This window comes from Ixodes scapularis, unplaced genomic scaffold (assembly GCF_016920785.2).
Source record: "Ixodes scapularis isolate PalLabHiFi unplaced genomic scaffold, ASM1692078v2 PGA_scaffold12__126_contigs__length_90152505, whole genome shotgun sequence".
Taxonomy (NCBI): domain Eukaryota; kingdom Metazoa; phylum Arthropoda; class Arachnida; order Ixodida; family Ixodidae; genus Ixodes; species Ixodes scapularis.
The window spans coordinates 48,140,957-48,155,408 of NW_024609838.1; positions in this window are offsets into that span (position 1 = coordinate 48,140,957).

Below are 14,452 nucleotides of genomic sequence, written 5' to 3' on the forward strand. Positions count from 1 at the left end.
CTCATGAAAACTTTGAGAGGCGGCTACTGCTTAAGTGTAACGACTACTGAAATAAAGACAATAAACCATGAAGCAAACACAGTTGCGTATTTGGTCGTCAAAGTAACGCGAAAAGTAACTCGTTACTTTTGAGGTAAAGCAACGCGTTCCTTTTGAGAATCGGTAACGAGTAACGTGTTTAGTTTACTTTTTGAGCGGGTAATGAGTCATGGTATTTAGTTACTTTTTCGGGGGTAACGTGTACATGCCTGGATAAGACATGTGTTCCAGGATGCTTCAGGTGCTCCACTATTCTCGAAAATTCTAAATGACTCTGCCCGCGCGATCTTCAACGAGGTAACCTATAATGAAAGTTCCTATTGTCCTTTCATACAGTAGCGTGGTAAAGTTTCATGTTCAAGGCCACACCTACAGATAAAGAATACCAGTTTATTCCGCCATGACGTCATGGGAAAAATGTTGACGAGGGCGCCCTTATTGGAGAGGGGCGTGGGTGACATAGAACTTAATTAGAGGTTGAAGTATTTTCACATCCCTCGTCAGACAGAGAGGATGTCAGGGAAAGGAGCGCGATCAGTCCTTGATGGAACGTTTTTTTTTAGCCCATTGAAGATCCTCGTCGTCCGAAACCATTACCCTCAAGGCAAAGTGCCAAGGCTACGGGAGTGTAATTTTGGGATCAAAAACTTCCACTTCAAACTTCAAGCTTCATCTCAGTTTGCATCTCAAACAAATTCGAAAAATGTATTGCAGTATCAGTATTTCTGTATTTGCATTTCTGCCCTCTCTAAAATGTCTTCCAGTATTTGTTTTTCCAAAGAGCTTTTGCCTCTCTTTAAAATGTATTTCCGATACGTATCGCTACACATATTTTTACAGATATATTTCAGTATCAGCATTTTAGCCACTATCCTTATGTATCCCAGTATTTCTATTTCCAAATACATTTTTGCTTATTTCTGCCCAACCCTGGTACTGTTCCCATTTATGAAAGCAAACTGCACATTAGATGCATTGCCAGAAAACGGGACATGTTCTTTTCGGGTTTTCCACGTACATTGATAGAAGTTTCTTACAGTGAATTTAAATATCACGAGTGTATGTAGCAAGGAAAGAATAAGCCAATAGAATAATCTTTTCTCTTATGCGCGAGGAAGCAAGCCGTAAAAAACGCCTGCGCGAAGCTGCCACTCACAGCATGGCGCAACGTAAGAAGAAAATTAGGGAAAAAACGCGAACACTCTTCGAGATAAACGCACTAAAGCAGATCCAGCATCTACGAGAGTACGTGGTACCGTCTATAAATAGCCTCAACAGATTGAAAAAAATACGGATTTTTCGGGCCTACTTTTTTTCTGCAGACCACTCATGTCACATTTTACATCTATAAGTTCACCACCCAAAAGCTCCTTTGTGCAGATTTTGCAATGCCCTCCGTTCATTGGATAGTTTACATGAATTTTGTTAACGTCCAAGTAACTCTAGGAAACAACATGTGACTAGCGCATGTCACAACGATTCTCTAGATTTTTCTTACTCTTGTTTTATATACTCACAGTTTCAAAGAAGTCATCGTTACCCACATGTTGAGAACGAATGGGAGGACTTTCAGTTTTCACACCTCCAGCGCTGGCTTCCCAACTTTCTTTAGGCTTGACCGGCTCCTGTTCCTCGATTGTACGCTCCCAGCCAAAGCACGGCGGAAGGCACGGAGCGCGTGCTGGAGGGCGGGCATTCAGAAGACACGCCCCGATATTCTCCTTAAGCGAGCGACTATGATGTGTCTACTAGAAACTCTGCGCAGCCCACCTGGATCATGATCTGTAATTTTTGGCATTGAAAACTCACTCTGGGTATTCTTTCGGAACCGGCCCTTCTCTGGCCAGGGTACCCTTCGTTGGTCTTTTGAACGTCGTGTTTTTCCAAGTTGCCAAGTAAATATACAACACAATGGAGAGATGCCTTGTCCACTGAAAGCATAAAGAATATTTATTAAGCAAACTACCCTAAATTAAAAAAAAATAGTATGCGCCCATACCACTCATATATCATGAGTTGTATGGGCGCGAAACAAAAATATTCGAGGGATATATATAAAAACTTTTCAAAATGATATATTTTGTTCAACGCACTTCCCAATGTTGGATGGTTCAAGGCAATCTCCCTTTACAGCCAGACAGAAATAAAACGGTATTTATGTTTTGCGCCCCATCTATTTAAGTACCAAATGGAACATCTATTATAGATGCGAGGAAGAGAGCAATGACATTAATGTGCTACATTAGAAGCAAATATCCAATTGGCCTCTGCGTTCTTAATCCAGAAAAATTATTCTGATGTGCTACATTCATAAATCGATTGCATGGTGTTAGATTATATGTCTTATGGGTGCCATTTGTTTTCCATAGAGTCGCTCTATATAACCAACCTCATCTGCTGCCGCGCTGAACGATATATTGTTAAAGGACGATGAAGACGATTTCGAACTTTCTTCAGAATGTGGGTTTTTTCCGACTCTCTAGGTACCTGGCAACGTTATCAATTTTTATACGGCGCTATGAAGCTTAATATATCGTATAAAATAAATCAACAAACCCGAAACTGGCGTTCGGCTTTCCTGCCATAGCACCTCTCTGAAAACGGCGGTGACGTCAACGGTAGCTTCGTTTGAGTTACCTGCACCGGTGCACAAAAGTGCAGGGCAGTGCACTTCCTGTATGTGTATTGAGATACGCATATTGTTAGGAAGCGGGAGATAGACCCCTATCAACGGCGCAAATGCTGGATTGGCTGGTTAAGGCTCTGTTATACTCCGACGAACGCGTGCGCGTGTGCGAGCGCGTCACAGCGACGTCACGTCGGCGAACACCCGACGCTCTATACTCCGGCGTCTTGTCGTAACCGGCGCGACCGGCGGCGTTCGACGCAGCCTGACCGCCTCGACGTCAAAATGGAGCATGCCGTATTCCGCGCCGGCCGCGCCAGCGACGCGGACCAGGGGCCCTAAGCTGGACGCTTGGCGAAAACGACGGCGAGAAATCTGGCGGCCGCGATTGGCCAACGCCACGCTTGACCTTGGCGCCGGCCAATCATAGCCGCCGAATTTCTCGCCGACTTTTCCGCCAAGTGTCCAGATTAGGGCCCCAGGATGCATCACGCGCTGGCTCCCGGCAGCCCTCGCGCGGGAAGCGCGGCGAATACGAGCAGTAGCAGACGACGGGAGGACCACTCTGTGTGGCGTTATCTTTGAAGACTCGGACTCGGTCGTCGAGAAGTTCATCGAGGGAATTCGTCCTCACCCGTGTGTCTACGACACTGCGAAGCTTGAGTACCGTAGACCGTGCGCTTGTCGAAGATGTACCGTATGTACATTGACCGCCTACGCTTGCGGCGCAGGTGGTGCACCAACAGTGCTAGCGCGGGTTTTCGTCGTGCAAGGTACGTCTACGCCATCGCTCGAACTTGGTGCTCAAGAAGCTTGAGCATTTTCGTCGGCTATTCGAAACGAAAATGAACCGGAAGTGGCGCGCTCTCGCAGGAAGCGTGCCCTCGTAGTCAGACTCTGCGCATGCGCCACGCCGGCGGCCCACCGACGCACAGCCGCGGGAGTCGCCAAAGCCGCCGGAGTGTAAAGAGGGCGAATTTTTGACACGCGCGGCGTGACTGACGTGACGTAGCCGACTTCGGCCAGCGTTCGCCTGCGCGCGTTACGTCGGAGTATAACAGAGGCTTTAGTGGTGATGGACGGTGCCACCGTCACACAAAGGCAATGGTTACAACGAGTTATTGAAGAGGTTGCTTAGCTTATTCGTTAGGTGCCTGCCTCATATGCACGGACACCAGTTCGATCCCCAGTTTTGGCTTAATTTTTTTTTCTTCAACATTTTTTTTTCTTTTGTAGAGGCATTTTGCTATATTTTGAAAATTTTTTTATTACAAATAACACTGAAAATTGAACAAAAAAAACCAACAAAAGGAACACCGAATGTTGTCGACGACACTTCACTGAACAAAAAGGTATAGGAATCTCTTTCCGGAGGCGCAATGGGGGACAGCGGCGCTCGGGTTGCCGGCTGGAAGCCGTGAAGTGGCGTGTATGGGAGGGGCAAGTGGGTTAATAGATCTGTAATGAGAACCCAAAGACTGTAGCCGCGAAGCGTCGTGAACGCAGGTGGGGCTTAACACGCTCCCCAGTGATACACGCGCCGTTCGAATCCGATATCCAAGTTGACATCGCACCCGCGCGTTGCTATGCATGACGGCGGCAGCGTCCATATCCAATTTTGCGTTACCGCCGTTGCTATAGTCGGTTACATGTCAAGAAGGTAGTAAAAGCAAATACCATTTAAGCCAATACTGGCCACTCCCGCTGGAGCGCAGGCGAAAAGTGATCGCAGCGCCACTGGCGAGCTCGCAGTCTCCGCTAGCAGACGAATTCTCCTCAACGCATTGGTTTTGCCTATCTCCATGCGAGTTGAGCAGTGAAAAAAAATTGGCAGGGGTATTCGCTGCTTTGAAGGTAAAAAAATAGGTAATAGCTCATGAGTGAACGACATTTTGTTTGCGCGGGAAAGATGTTACAGCTTGTAGCATGCAACTTTCGGCTCTCCTAATGAAAACACTCAGTGAGAACTTACGTAAGCCAGGCAAAACACAAATGTGCGAGTTCCTCCACCCTGTTTATTGAAAGAGGGCTATGTACAAAATCTTCAGAAGATAGCAACGTTTCAACTTTACTGTTCTTAGCAATCAATTCGTTTTGTTGTTGCAATTCCAACTTCTCATGTATGTATTGCTTAAAACCATTTCGACGAAGAGGAGCGCTGGCTAATCCCGATCGTCTCCGGAACAAAAAGCAAAAGGCAATTTCCTACCACCTACGTCACTGCGACGTTAGTATGCTCGCGAAGAAGTCGATTGTGCACATGCAAATCTGGCGCTATTACTGAAACTAATAAAAACGTAGTGAAAAAAAAATCCTTTGGACGGTTGTGCACCTCGTGGCATTTTTCAAAGTATACTTTTTTTTTCTTTTTTTTTTGTTTTTGTTTTTGTTTGAGGCAACCCTACGCCGCCGCTGTCTTTCTTCTTTCTGCGTTTATGTTTTTTTGGTTTTCTTTCTACTTTCTTGTGTTTACTTGACGTTGGAAACATCGCGTATTTGTTCTACCTTGTTTTGCTCAGTTTTTACTTTTTTTCTTTTGTCTCGCCGCTAACTACCACCGGTTCGTCTGCTAAGCTATGCCCGGACATCTGGAGGGCCGTCTGCAACTGTGTTATTATTTTTTTTTTTCCACTGACGCCCGTGATAACCTTCTCTGTTCGTCTTCGACTGAGTTTCTGAAAGAAGTCTTTATATGTATTTTTCCATACTTAATAAATATATTAGAAACTGTAAGCTCGATTTACATTTTTATTCGGACTTTTTTTGAGTACGCGGTCACGTCTGCTATGGGTCAACGTTTGTTGATCAACCGGCCGCCTTCGGGCATACGGCAACGCATACTTGGTGTTAGCAGGCATGCCATGTGCTGCTTACCACTGCAAAAACATGTTTTTGTGATGTGATGGAAAATCCTTCTTCCGCATCCCGAAGACCGAACAAACGTGAGTAATTAATTTACTTCAAATTAAACTGGAAGAGCTATCCAAGTCTGGCTTTAAAATAGCCACTGACGCCACAACAGATGATTGTAACAGCTCTACGGAGATTGCTGAGAACTTCGCGGACGACAGACCAAATGCACTACTGATCCCCCAGTCCTATGTAGCCGGGTGGGCAGCCAGTCAGATCTGTCATCATGCTTGCTATCAGAAACATGGAACACCTCAAATGACATTCTTTTGAAGAACAAGAAATACTCGCACGCGAAAATGACGCTAGCTTAAGACTTAGCTCGTCACCTAGCCATCAACATCAGCCTGGCCTTCGACACACATTTCACTGATATATTTTACCAAAGAAGACTTCAGCTGAAAACGCACTTGAGGCCGCTGATCGACACTCAAAACAAAGGCGCGGTGTGCAAGGATTACTTGGACATGTACGTCAACAGGTACTTGTATGTACTTTTGAACTGCTTCGCCAAGCGAGCAAACAAACAACCAGCCAAAGTCACTGTTAAAAAAAATTGTGAAAGCAAAAAAAAAAAGAGCTCACACATTGCTAGCACGAACCAGATTGCAGCGTGCGACTTTCATTTACCGGGCAGTGTGAGCTAGACGACGTTATTCCTTCCTTCTGTTTTGTTCTTATTTCCTACCAACGCCGCGAAAGCAAATAAAGAAACGTGTGACGTGCAGCTAAAAAAAAAGTGAAGCTATTTTTTTATTAGTTTCGTCGTGTTGTTTTCTCTTTGTTGTGGACTTAACACCAACGGCGAGCGCCACCTGCTAATTTTCAACGCTCCTACCGACGCCCCGTGCGATCGTCCTCGGTGAAGGAGGTCTTTACTGGGTGATTTGTATCTTTGTATCGTCTGCTTGTTTTTTCGTTTTATTCGCCGTTGTTCACGGCTGTCTTTCATTTCCTTTTCATTTTCGTCTGGTATGAAGACCTCAACCTTTCTGCAAAGTTCGGAAAGTGTTTGCGCGGTCATTTTTCTAGTTACTTTCACAATAACGTGTGTCAACACTGTGAACAGCGAACTCTCGCTGCCAGCAACGTTACTAAAACACTCAGTTGGGAAACTCCCATAGAGACAGCTTTGAAAAAGTGGCCCCGAACTGTCTCCGAGCACCGAGCTAATGACGAACACAACGACACCATTTCTCCCGCAGCGGCCACTCGAGGAACTGCACGTGACTTCTATTTTGGCGTTAAGAACAGATATAGCGGTAGAGGTTACAGGGGTGCCACCCCCGTCTCCCCGGCGGACGCGCCGCGTTGAGCTACCGAAGTTAAAATGCACCTAGGGCGGGACGTGCTACCTGAAAGGCCTGCTGAGGCATGGTTGTATAAAAACAATGTTAATTGTGCCGCAAAACCCTGCAAACCAAAGATTTTAAAAACGTAACGCGCCCCTCTTTTTGTACTAAACTCCAATAAATTTCATACAAAAAGAGTTTTTTCCGTTTGTTTTTACACAAAAAAAACATGACTTCTAAAAGCTCAAGGTGACCACAGTACAGACAAGCGATAAAGAGTGGCGCTGTTGTCGCATTTAGCTCGGTCTCGGTGGACGCCAGCGGCCCAGGTTTTGACGGCGAGTTTCCCAACTGAGTGTTTTAGTAACGTTGCTGCCAGTGATCCGTTTCGAAGCATAAATAGGACGCCTGCAGCCATTCACACGACTGAGGCCACCCTTGAGAATAACAAGAGCTTATGTTAGCAGAGTGGAGAGCAAATTCCCTTTGCTATTGCTCGGTTTCGAAGCCTAACAGGGATGTCGAAAGCACCCTTGAAGTTCATGGCCATTATGACTCTTGGGTCACACTTCGGCGAGTTGACTAACACCTCGTGATGAATGAGGAGCACGCTACCCTGTGTGCCGAGGTGCGGTCTGAAGCGGTGTGACATAGATTTCTTGAATTCGGCGGCGCCATTGCACTCGCTTGAAATATATAATAAGAACAGAACCGGTTACATGATGGGAAAGTCTGCTACAACATTGATGAAAGGTGGGTGAGAGGACTGACATCTGGGGAATGCCAATGCCGGTAACTGGGCCTAGTTCAGTCCTACTCAAGATTGATATCTTCAGTCTTGCAGGAACGCTGTGGTAAAGTGAAGCGGCCTTCCATAGAGACCTCATTTTGGAGCCTTCCGAACTAGTGCAATTCAGAAAGATAAAATAGAACCTTTTTGGAGCCGTTAAGAACCACAATGTACAGATTGTAGCCAGACTTGTTGCCGAGGACAGTGTTGTGAAGTAGCGAAATGCCGTTTTCAAGTACATGGATGGTTTCTAAAACTGGTTTGGAATGAATGGAGGTGTTTCTTGGTTTTGTGATGCTGTGGTCTGTAACAGGCGTAATCCTTTTTCCCGTAGATTTTGCTGTAGGGCCCCCGTCAGCTGGCCCACACGTTAAATAGGTGCAGGTCAAATTTCGGCGTCCCTTTTTGCACTCGGAGCAAGTGGGCCGCCTTCTGGAAGGCCTGGGGGGAACTGTTCGAGCGGAATCGTAGGATCCGTCTAATGGGCTGCTGATAAGTAATCCCAAATGAAGAATCATACATAGTCCCTTGAAGTTTGAGGTCGTAAGGCTTGCAAGAAGATCAGATAGGAGGTGGTCGCTCCCCACTGTCGTTGTGCACTCGCCGTACCCCTCGGCTTATGAAGCCCGACATTAACCCTTAACTCTCAGGCCCGAGCCCGCTGTACTCGTCATAATTTGCACCAATAACGCCGATAACGAGTTCTTTTTGTCCAGTCCAGAACCTTTTCAATTTGACTTATGGAGACGAAGCAGCAGCTCCTTATCCAATTCCAGGACGTAATTCATAACAGCAGAGGGAGGTGAATTTTTTTTGTTTAAAGTGCATTTTGTTTGGCAATGGGTTTCTAAAATGATGCCAGTTGCGATGCTGTTGAAGTTACGCGGCTCGGAAACAGGATTTTTTTTAGCGTTGACACTTGTTTCATCAAACGACCTTTCCCCGACAGTTCGTTTCATCAACACTGTGATGTTTTATGAACAGATTGTTTCATCGACACTCGTTTCATCGACATGTCTTGGTATGTTTTGTCGAGGACATTTTTTGTAAAGGGTTCGCAGGTCTGTTGGCGAGCGGGTGTAGGGGTGCGGGACCACCCGTAAACCCTGCTGCGACGCTGCATGTACGGGCTGGTCAGGTAGGTTAATATTTTTGTAATTAACTGCCGCCGCGAAGCGTCATACTTTGGGTGGGTCGAATAGTTTAGCACGTGCCCCAGTGATAAACGCATGAACAAATCCTCCTACAGCGTGCAATTTGCGTGTCGATGAAACTTCACAGCACGGTGTGATAGTGTCGATGAAACAAATGTCGATAAAATGTTGAGGAAACGTGTCGATGGAACTTGTATCGATGAAACAACAGGGACCCTTTTCCGATGGTTACATGGAAGCTCTGAATATGAGGACTGCGAGGTTGCTTCAAAAACGTTCGATATGTTTTCTACACGAGTCTGCCTTTGCCAAGGCAGACCCGAAGGACACGCGTGGACTCTGAAGAGCTCGTTCGCGGATACGAGGCCTGGTGTATTGCATAGATAAACATTCAACGGAAGCGTAATTAGGCTGTTTAAGCCCAGGTGCAATATTATTTTCTGTTTTCTTGGTTTAAATTCCAGTTATTTTAAATCTCCTCTATCTATTTTGTCGTTGTCGTTGCTTGATACAAGCATTGCTGATTTTATTGTTATAAAGACAAACCATTTTACCACTTGCATTCGTACCAAGATCATGACACCTGGGTATAAGGTAGGTTTTTGAATGTCTCGTTTATATTAAATACTTCGCATATGCGAAATTCAGAATTCATGAATTGAAGAGAAGCTGCCGTTGCAATCAATGTTTATTTACATACATTTGAGCAGTTACAAATTATTAACGCTGTGTCTAAAAGTACGTCGGACGCACCCGGAACGTGGAGTCTAAAGATCCATCGGATATATTGTAAACACCCCAGTTCTGTAGAAGAAATTAGAGATCGCAGACATGTGATGTCTCCTTTTCATCAAGGCTGAGCGTCAGAAATGTCGCTTGTTTCCTGTCCCTTTCTATTGCACGTCTTAACCACACTTTTAGTTTTGTGCCCACCTTTACGTGCCGGCAGCACACTGCCGTTGGGTAGCAAGCACTCGGTTTTGTTCTCAGTTGGTAGATGGCGGCACACAACGGCACTTGTGCTACTGCGCAAGGTAACCTTAGAGGTGCAAGTAAGGCGTTGTGTGTTATGTTTCCTTTTCGTTGCCGTTCGTTCCCGTCGTCTGATTTGCAAGCGCGCCTCTTTTCTTCTTTGCGTGGTTCAGGCCATTTGTTCAGGCTTTCAGAACTTTGCAGTCCAGCATGTGTGCGAGGACGACTTTGTGCACAATGAAGCTAGAGCGAATGGTGATTGCGTACGCGAAAGACAACGGGAACCGCGGCTCTGCAGAGCATCTACGTTACCGTGTGACACGGTGTAGAAGACATCGGAAGTAGGTATTCTAGGGCGTCGCGACACGTAAAAATGTATGGGACCGCGCAGTAATGCAAACATTCGACATCCGGCACTCGAGAAGAAAGTCCGTGAGTTTGTACGCATCTAACTGGACGGGGCCACCCAGGATTCGCCGAGTCATAGTGAGAGTAACTGGTTGACCGTTGTGTGTGGTGAGAATTGACGGAGAGCAGGCTAATTCTCTCCAGGGTTTTATTTCTTCTGCGGTATTTATCCTATGAATTTTCCATAATAAATTTAATATTTCTTGCACATATTTTGTAATTTTTGAGCATATCCCGAATCTCAGCAACCGCACCCGCCCCCCCCCCCCCCCCCCCCTTCCCCTTTGAACATCGGGGGTGTGTGAAAAGAAAGGAGGGCTTAGAATGGACTAATTACGGCAGCAATGCAAAATAAAGACGGAACGAAAATTGCCAGTGGGGTCTCAGTAAGGCACGCTATAATCCCGCTTTGATAGGCCCTTCCCCATCGTGGCTACGTCCCACCCAAGCAGCACATTACGACCGGCTCAAGCTTGAGCCAGACTGGGTAGCAAGGGAAGTTTCACTGGGCCTAGATTGTTTTGCACCATGGCGCTAGACAGCCCCATCCTGGTTTGCCAGTCTGGCGACCACCGGCAGTTCCCTGTGTAGCCATGGACCGCCAAACCACTGGAATTATGGCCTGGGCCAGGCGGGAAGCTCAGTGGTACCCCAAGCTTGGCTCTTTATTGTATATACAGCATGGGCCAGGTTAGTGGCCGGGTGGTCAGCCAAGCTTGGCTAGACAATAGAAATTCACAGTGCAGTTATACCAGTTTAACTGGTCAAATTGACAACACAGATCGTAAATTAATAAAATTCAATTTATTTCCACGAAAAATACATACTGCAGGCTGCAAAAATAAACATAAAAACATATGTACAATGCAAAAAAAATTGGCATGATATTATTCATGTGTCCCAGGCGGTTGGCGAGATTCTCCACATCTTCTGGAGTGTCGGGGTTCTGGCGGTGGCTGACATAGTACCGCAAGGCATCTGAAAAAGAATAAACGTCAGTAATTAGAACCATGGCAGATTTATTTGCACCCGTCTGTTCTAAAAGGGAAAATAACTAATGCCACTAATAAAAAATATGCACCATCATAAACGATATGAGAGGGAATATGGAAGCGTGTGCCAATCGTACATGTGGTGCCAGTCTCGCGGCAATTAAGTAGAAACGCATGTAAGAGATTTGACGAGCCACGAGACAAGAGACGACGATCCGCTTCACTGTCGTTCGATCACTCGCGCGACGCGGCAAACCGCATGAAAGCGACGAGAGCAAGCGACCAAGGCGATGAGCGCCGATTTCTAGAAACCCGAAAACCGAGCGATGCGACAAGCGACCGTGGGAAATCTCCGCCGCTCGCGGCTGACTCTCGTCGCTCGCTTAATCGCTTACATGCAGTTCAGCCTTTACGTTGCATAGCGGACTACAGACTAGGAAGGCAGGAAGGGGCAACAGCAGCAAGATCCTCTACCACAGTGGTTAACCACTGTGGTAGAGGATCTCTGTAGCTGAATGTATACACTGGCGGTTGTATTACTAGCATGGCTGTTCCAAATGGGGTTGCAAAAAGGTTCGGTTTCACATGAATCCAAATGGTCGAGCCTACTTACCTGGCTCGCTGGCGCCGAGACAGAGACAGCCAGTGCCCGCGCTGCAATGAGGACGGAGCGAATTCCGAACACGACGTTCTGGGATGCAGCCATTTCGCCCGCGAGTGAGTGGAACTTCGGCGAACTCAGGCGGAGGACGTCATCAGCCATAGGAACCATCGGGAGAGGTAGCACTCAAGGCTCCGGCAAACTATCTTATTCAAACACAGCAACTTGTAACCTCCCCAAGCAGAACAGCAGCGCGAACAAAGACCCAAGTTCGCGTTACTAACATTACTAACGCCAGATCCGGTTTTCTTTTTTTTTTTTTTTTTTGTTTGCGGAACTGCGCCGCCGCCGTCACAAAACTGGCGCTTCGAGCGGACGCGAGGGCCGCGCTGATTGGCCCGCGCGCTCCCTGTACTTGCTCGTGAGCAGCTCTCCTCTTTCAAGGTATCCGCGCTGCGCGCGGGGAGTCTGCATCACTGCATCATCCCCGGTCCCGGGGCACTGGCGCATTCCAGGCGCGTGATTCATCAGAAGGGTGCGGAATCTTTCCCGCGCTTTTCCAGGCACCCCGCCTCGGGCACTTGCGCTTGAAGCGGCTTCTCCGTGCAAACCAGGGTAGATAAAAACCGCGGTAAAAAGCGGGAAATTGATAAAGTTCGAGTTCGACGAATTTCGACAGTTTGATTTCCAATTTGTCCGGTACAATTCGACTACAACCAGTTCATTTCGGGTTTGGCCTGTTCATATCCAAACTGTTTTCAAATAGTTTTTTTTTTAATGGGGAAACGTGTTACTTTTTATGTGTCAAGCTACAGGAGACTTCTTGCATTCAAACGTCACTTTCTAGTGCGAGCGCTCTTGCCACAAAACACCAAATATATGTTAAGAGAACGCTCATACGAATTTAAAAAAAAAAATGGAAAAAGTTAAACGAACTATAGAGTAACAGTGGCTTTCAGCGGGCATTCTGGGTCCGATAAAATACGAGCTTGAGCCACGGAACTATGCATAGCGGCAATTTCCTGACATTCCTTGGCTCACCCTATCTTCGATGTGGCAACATGTCCGAATATTGGCTGTTGCTTGTGTTGAGCGGACCAGGGAATTCCTGCGAACTACCATGGAACCACAAAGCTTGGCAGAGGCATGGCTGCCCTGGCCATCTCTGACCGAGGAAAATAAATAGACAGCCAGGGTACATCAAATACTGGCAGCGGCCTGTTTACACTGGCCATTGATGGCTAAGGAAATTGATTGGTCAACCAGGGAAGACGTACCCTGGCAGTTCCGTGGCTTTCTGGAGCAAGGAAAGACTATGAAACGCCAGGCTGGCATACAGACGTAAATGGCTGGGCAGTCGTGGCCAAGCTTTCACAACTAAGTGCCAACCCTGGCCCCGGCTAAACCAAGCAAGTGTGCTACCTGGGCACGTATCTCCCGGTTCCGCATACGTCCGAGATGTATCGTAAGGCTTCGGTGTCCGGATACGTCCGACGTACCTTTAGACACATGCAATTATTAAACTGATGCTGCTATCGAATAAATTGGACACAATTCACCTACTAAAGTATATTGGAAAAGATTGGAGCTTGTTTGCCGGTTATACCTTAGGCCGCGACGCAAGTGGGGTTGGACGTGTCCCCTACAAAGGGTTTAAATAAAAAAACATACAATTGACAGGGCCTCTGAGAGCAAGAGAAATATTCATTTGGCATGACAAAATCAGCTTCCTTGAAATTCTGGTTGATATGTTGTCGCCTTTTTCCTACGTCCGCCCCCCTCCCCATCTCCGGTTTTTCTAAAATGTGTAGCCGTCATAATGTTTAGGGCGCAACCAGAGGCAGACGAAGCACATGGCGTCCGACGTATGTACGACGCTAGGCCTTAATCCCGCATCGAACTTTTCGATGGCAAGGCTATCGCTGGATTCTCACGCTGTCTGCGTAAAGTATGTTGGGAATAAAAGTGGATGCGGTATCGACATAGCGACGTGCGTCCGGAAAAAGAAAAAGAAGAAAAAAAAAAAACGTGGTAAAGAGCAGAATAATTGCTGCAAGATGCAGGAATCTTAGAAAATCTGTCCGGAAGCCGTGCTGAGAGTATTCGTATGCAAGAAAAAGATTCGGTCGTGCAGGTCGTGACGTCATTTAAACAACGGCACGCGATCGGTGACGGAGGAAAACAACATTCCCTTTGAGGGGCATTTGCCGCTACGTTTTTGAATTGTAACCGACTGTGTAGGGTCTATCGCCTGTGCAGTAAAGTATGCTTCCGGGCCACCGGATTCTTTGTGTCCTATGCGCCAAGTCGTGTAAGTCTTTCCATCTTTTCACAGGCCTTCCCATACATTGTCCTTTTCTTAGCATTGCATGTTGCTCCCAACCCTTTGATAGTGGCATCCATGACCACTACAATTTGGCGACGAGGTTTTCTTTCTTCTATATGTTTTTATCCTCTTGAAGTTCGAATCAGACTCTGTGCCGGGGATACGAGTTGGCACCGCCGACATGTATAGCCTTCTTTTGTTTGATAAATGATATTTTAGCTTTTGAAATGCCAGGACCTTTTTTAATATTGGAAATTGCTGCATATTTTTGACATAATTTCAGCCTTCTTGACACATAGCGGCGTCTGTTTTTTTTTTTTTCAAATGCCGGTCAGGTTAGGC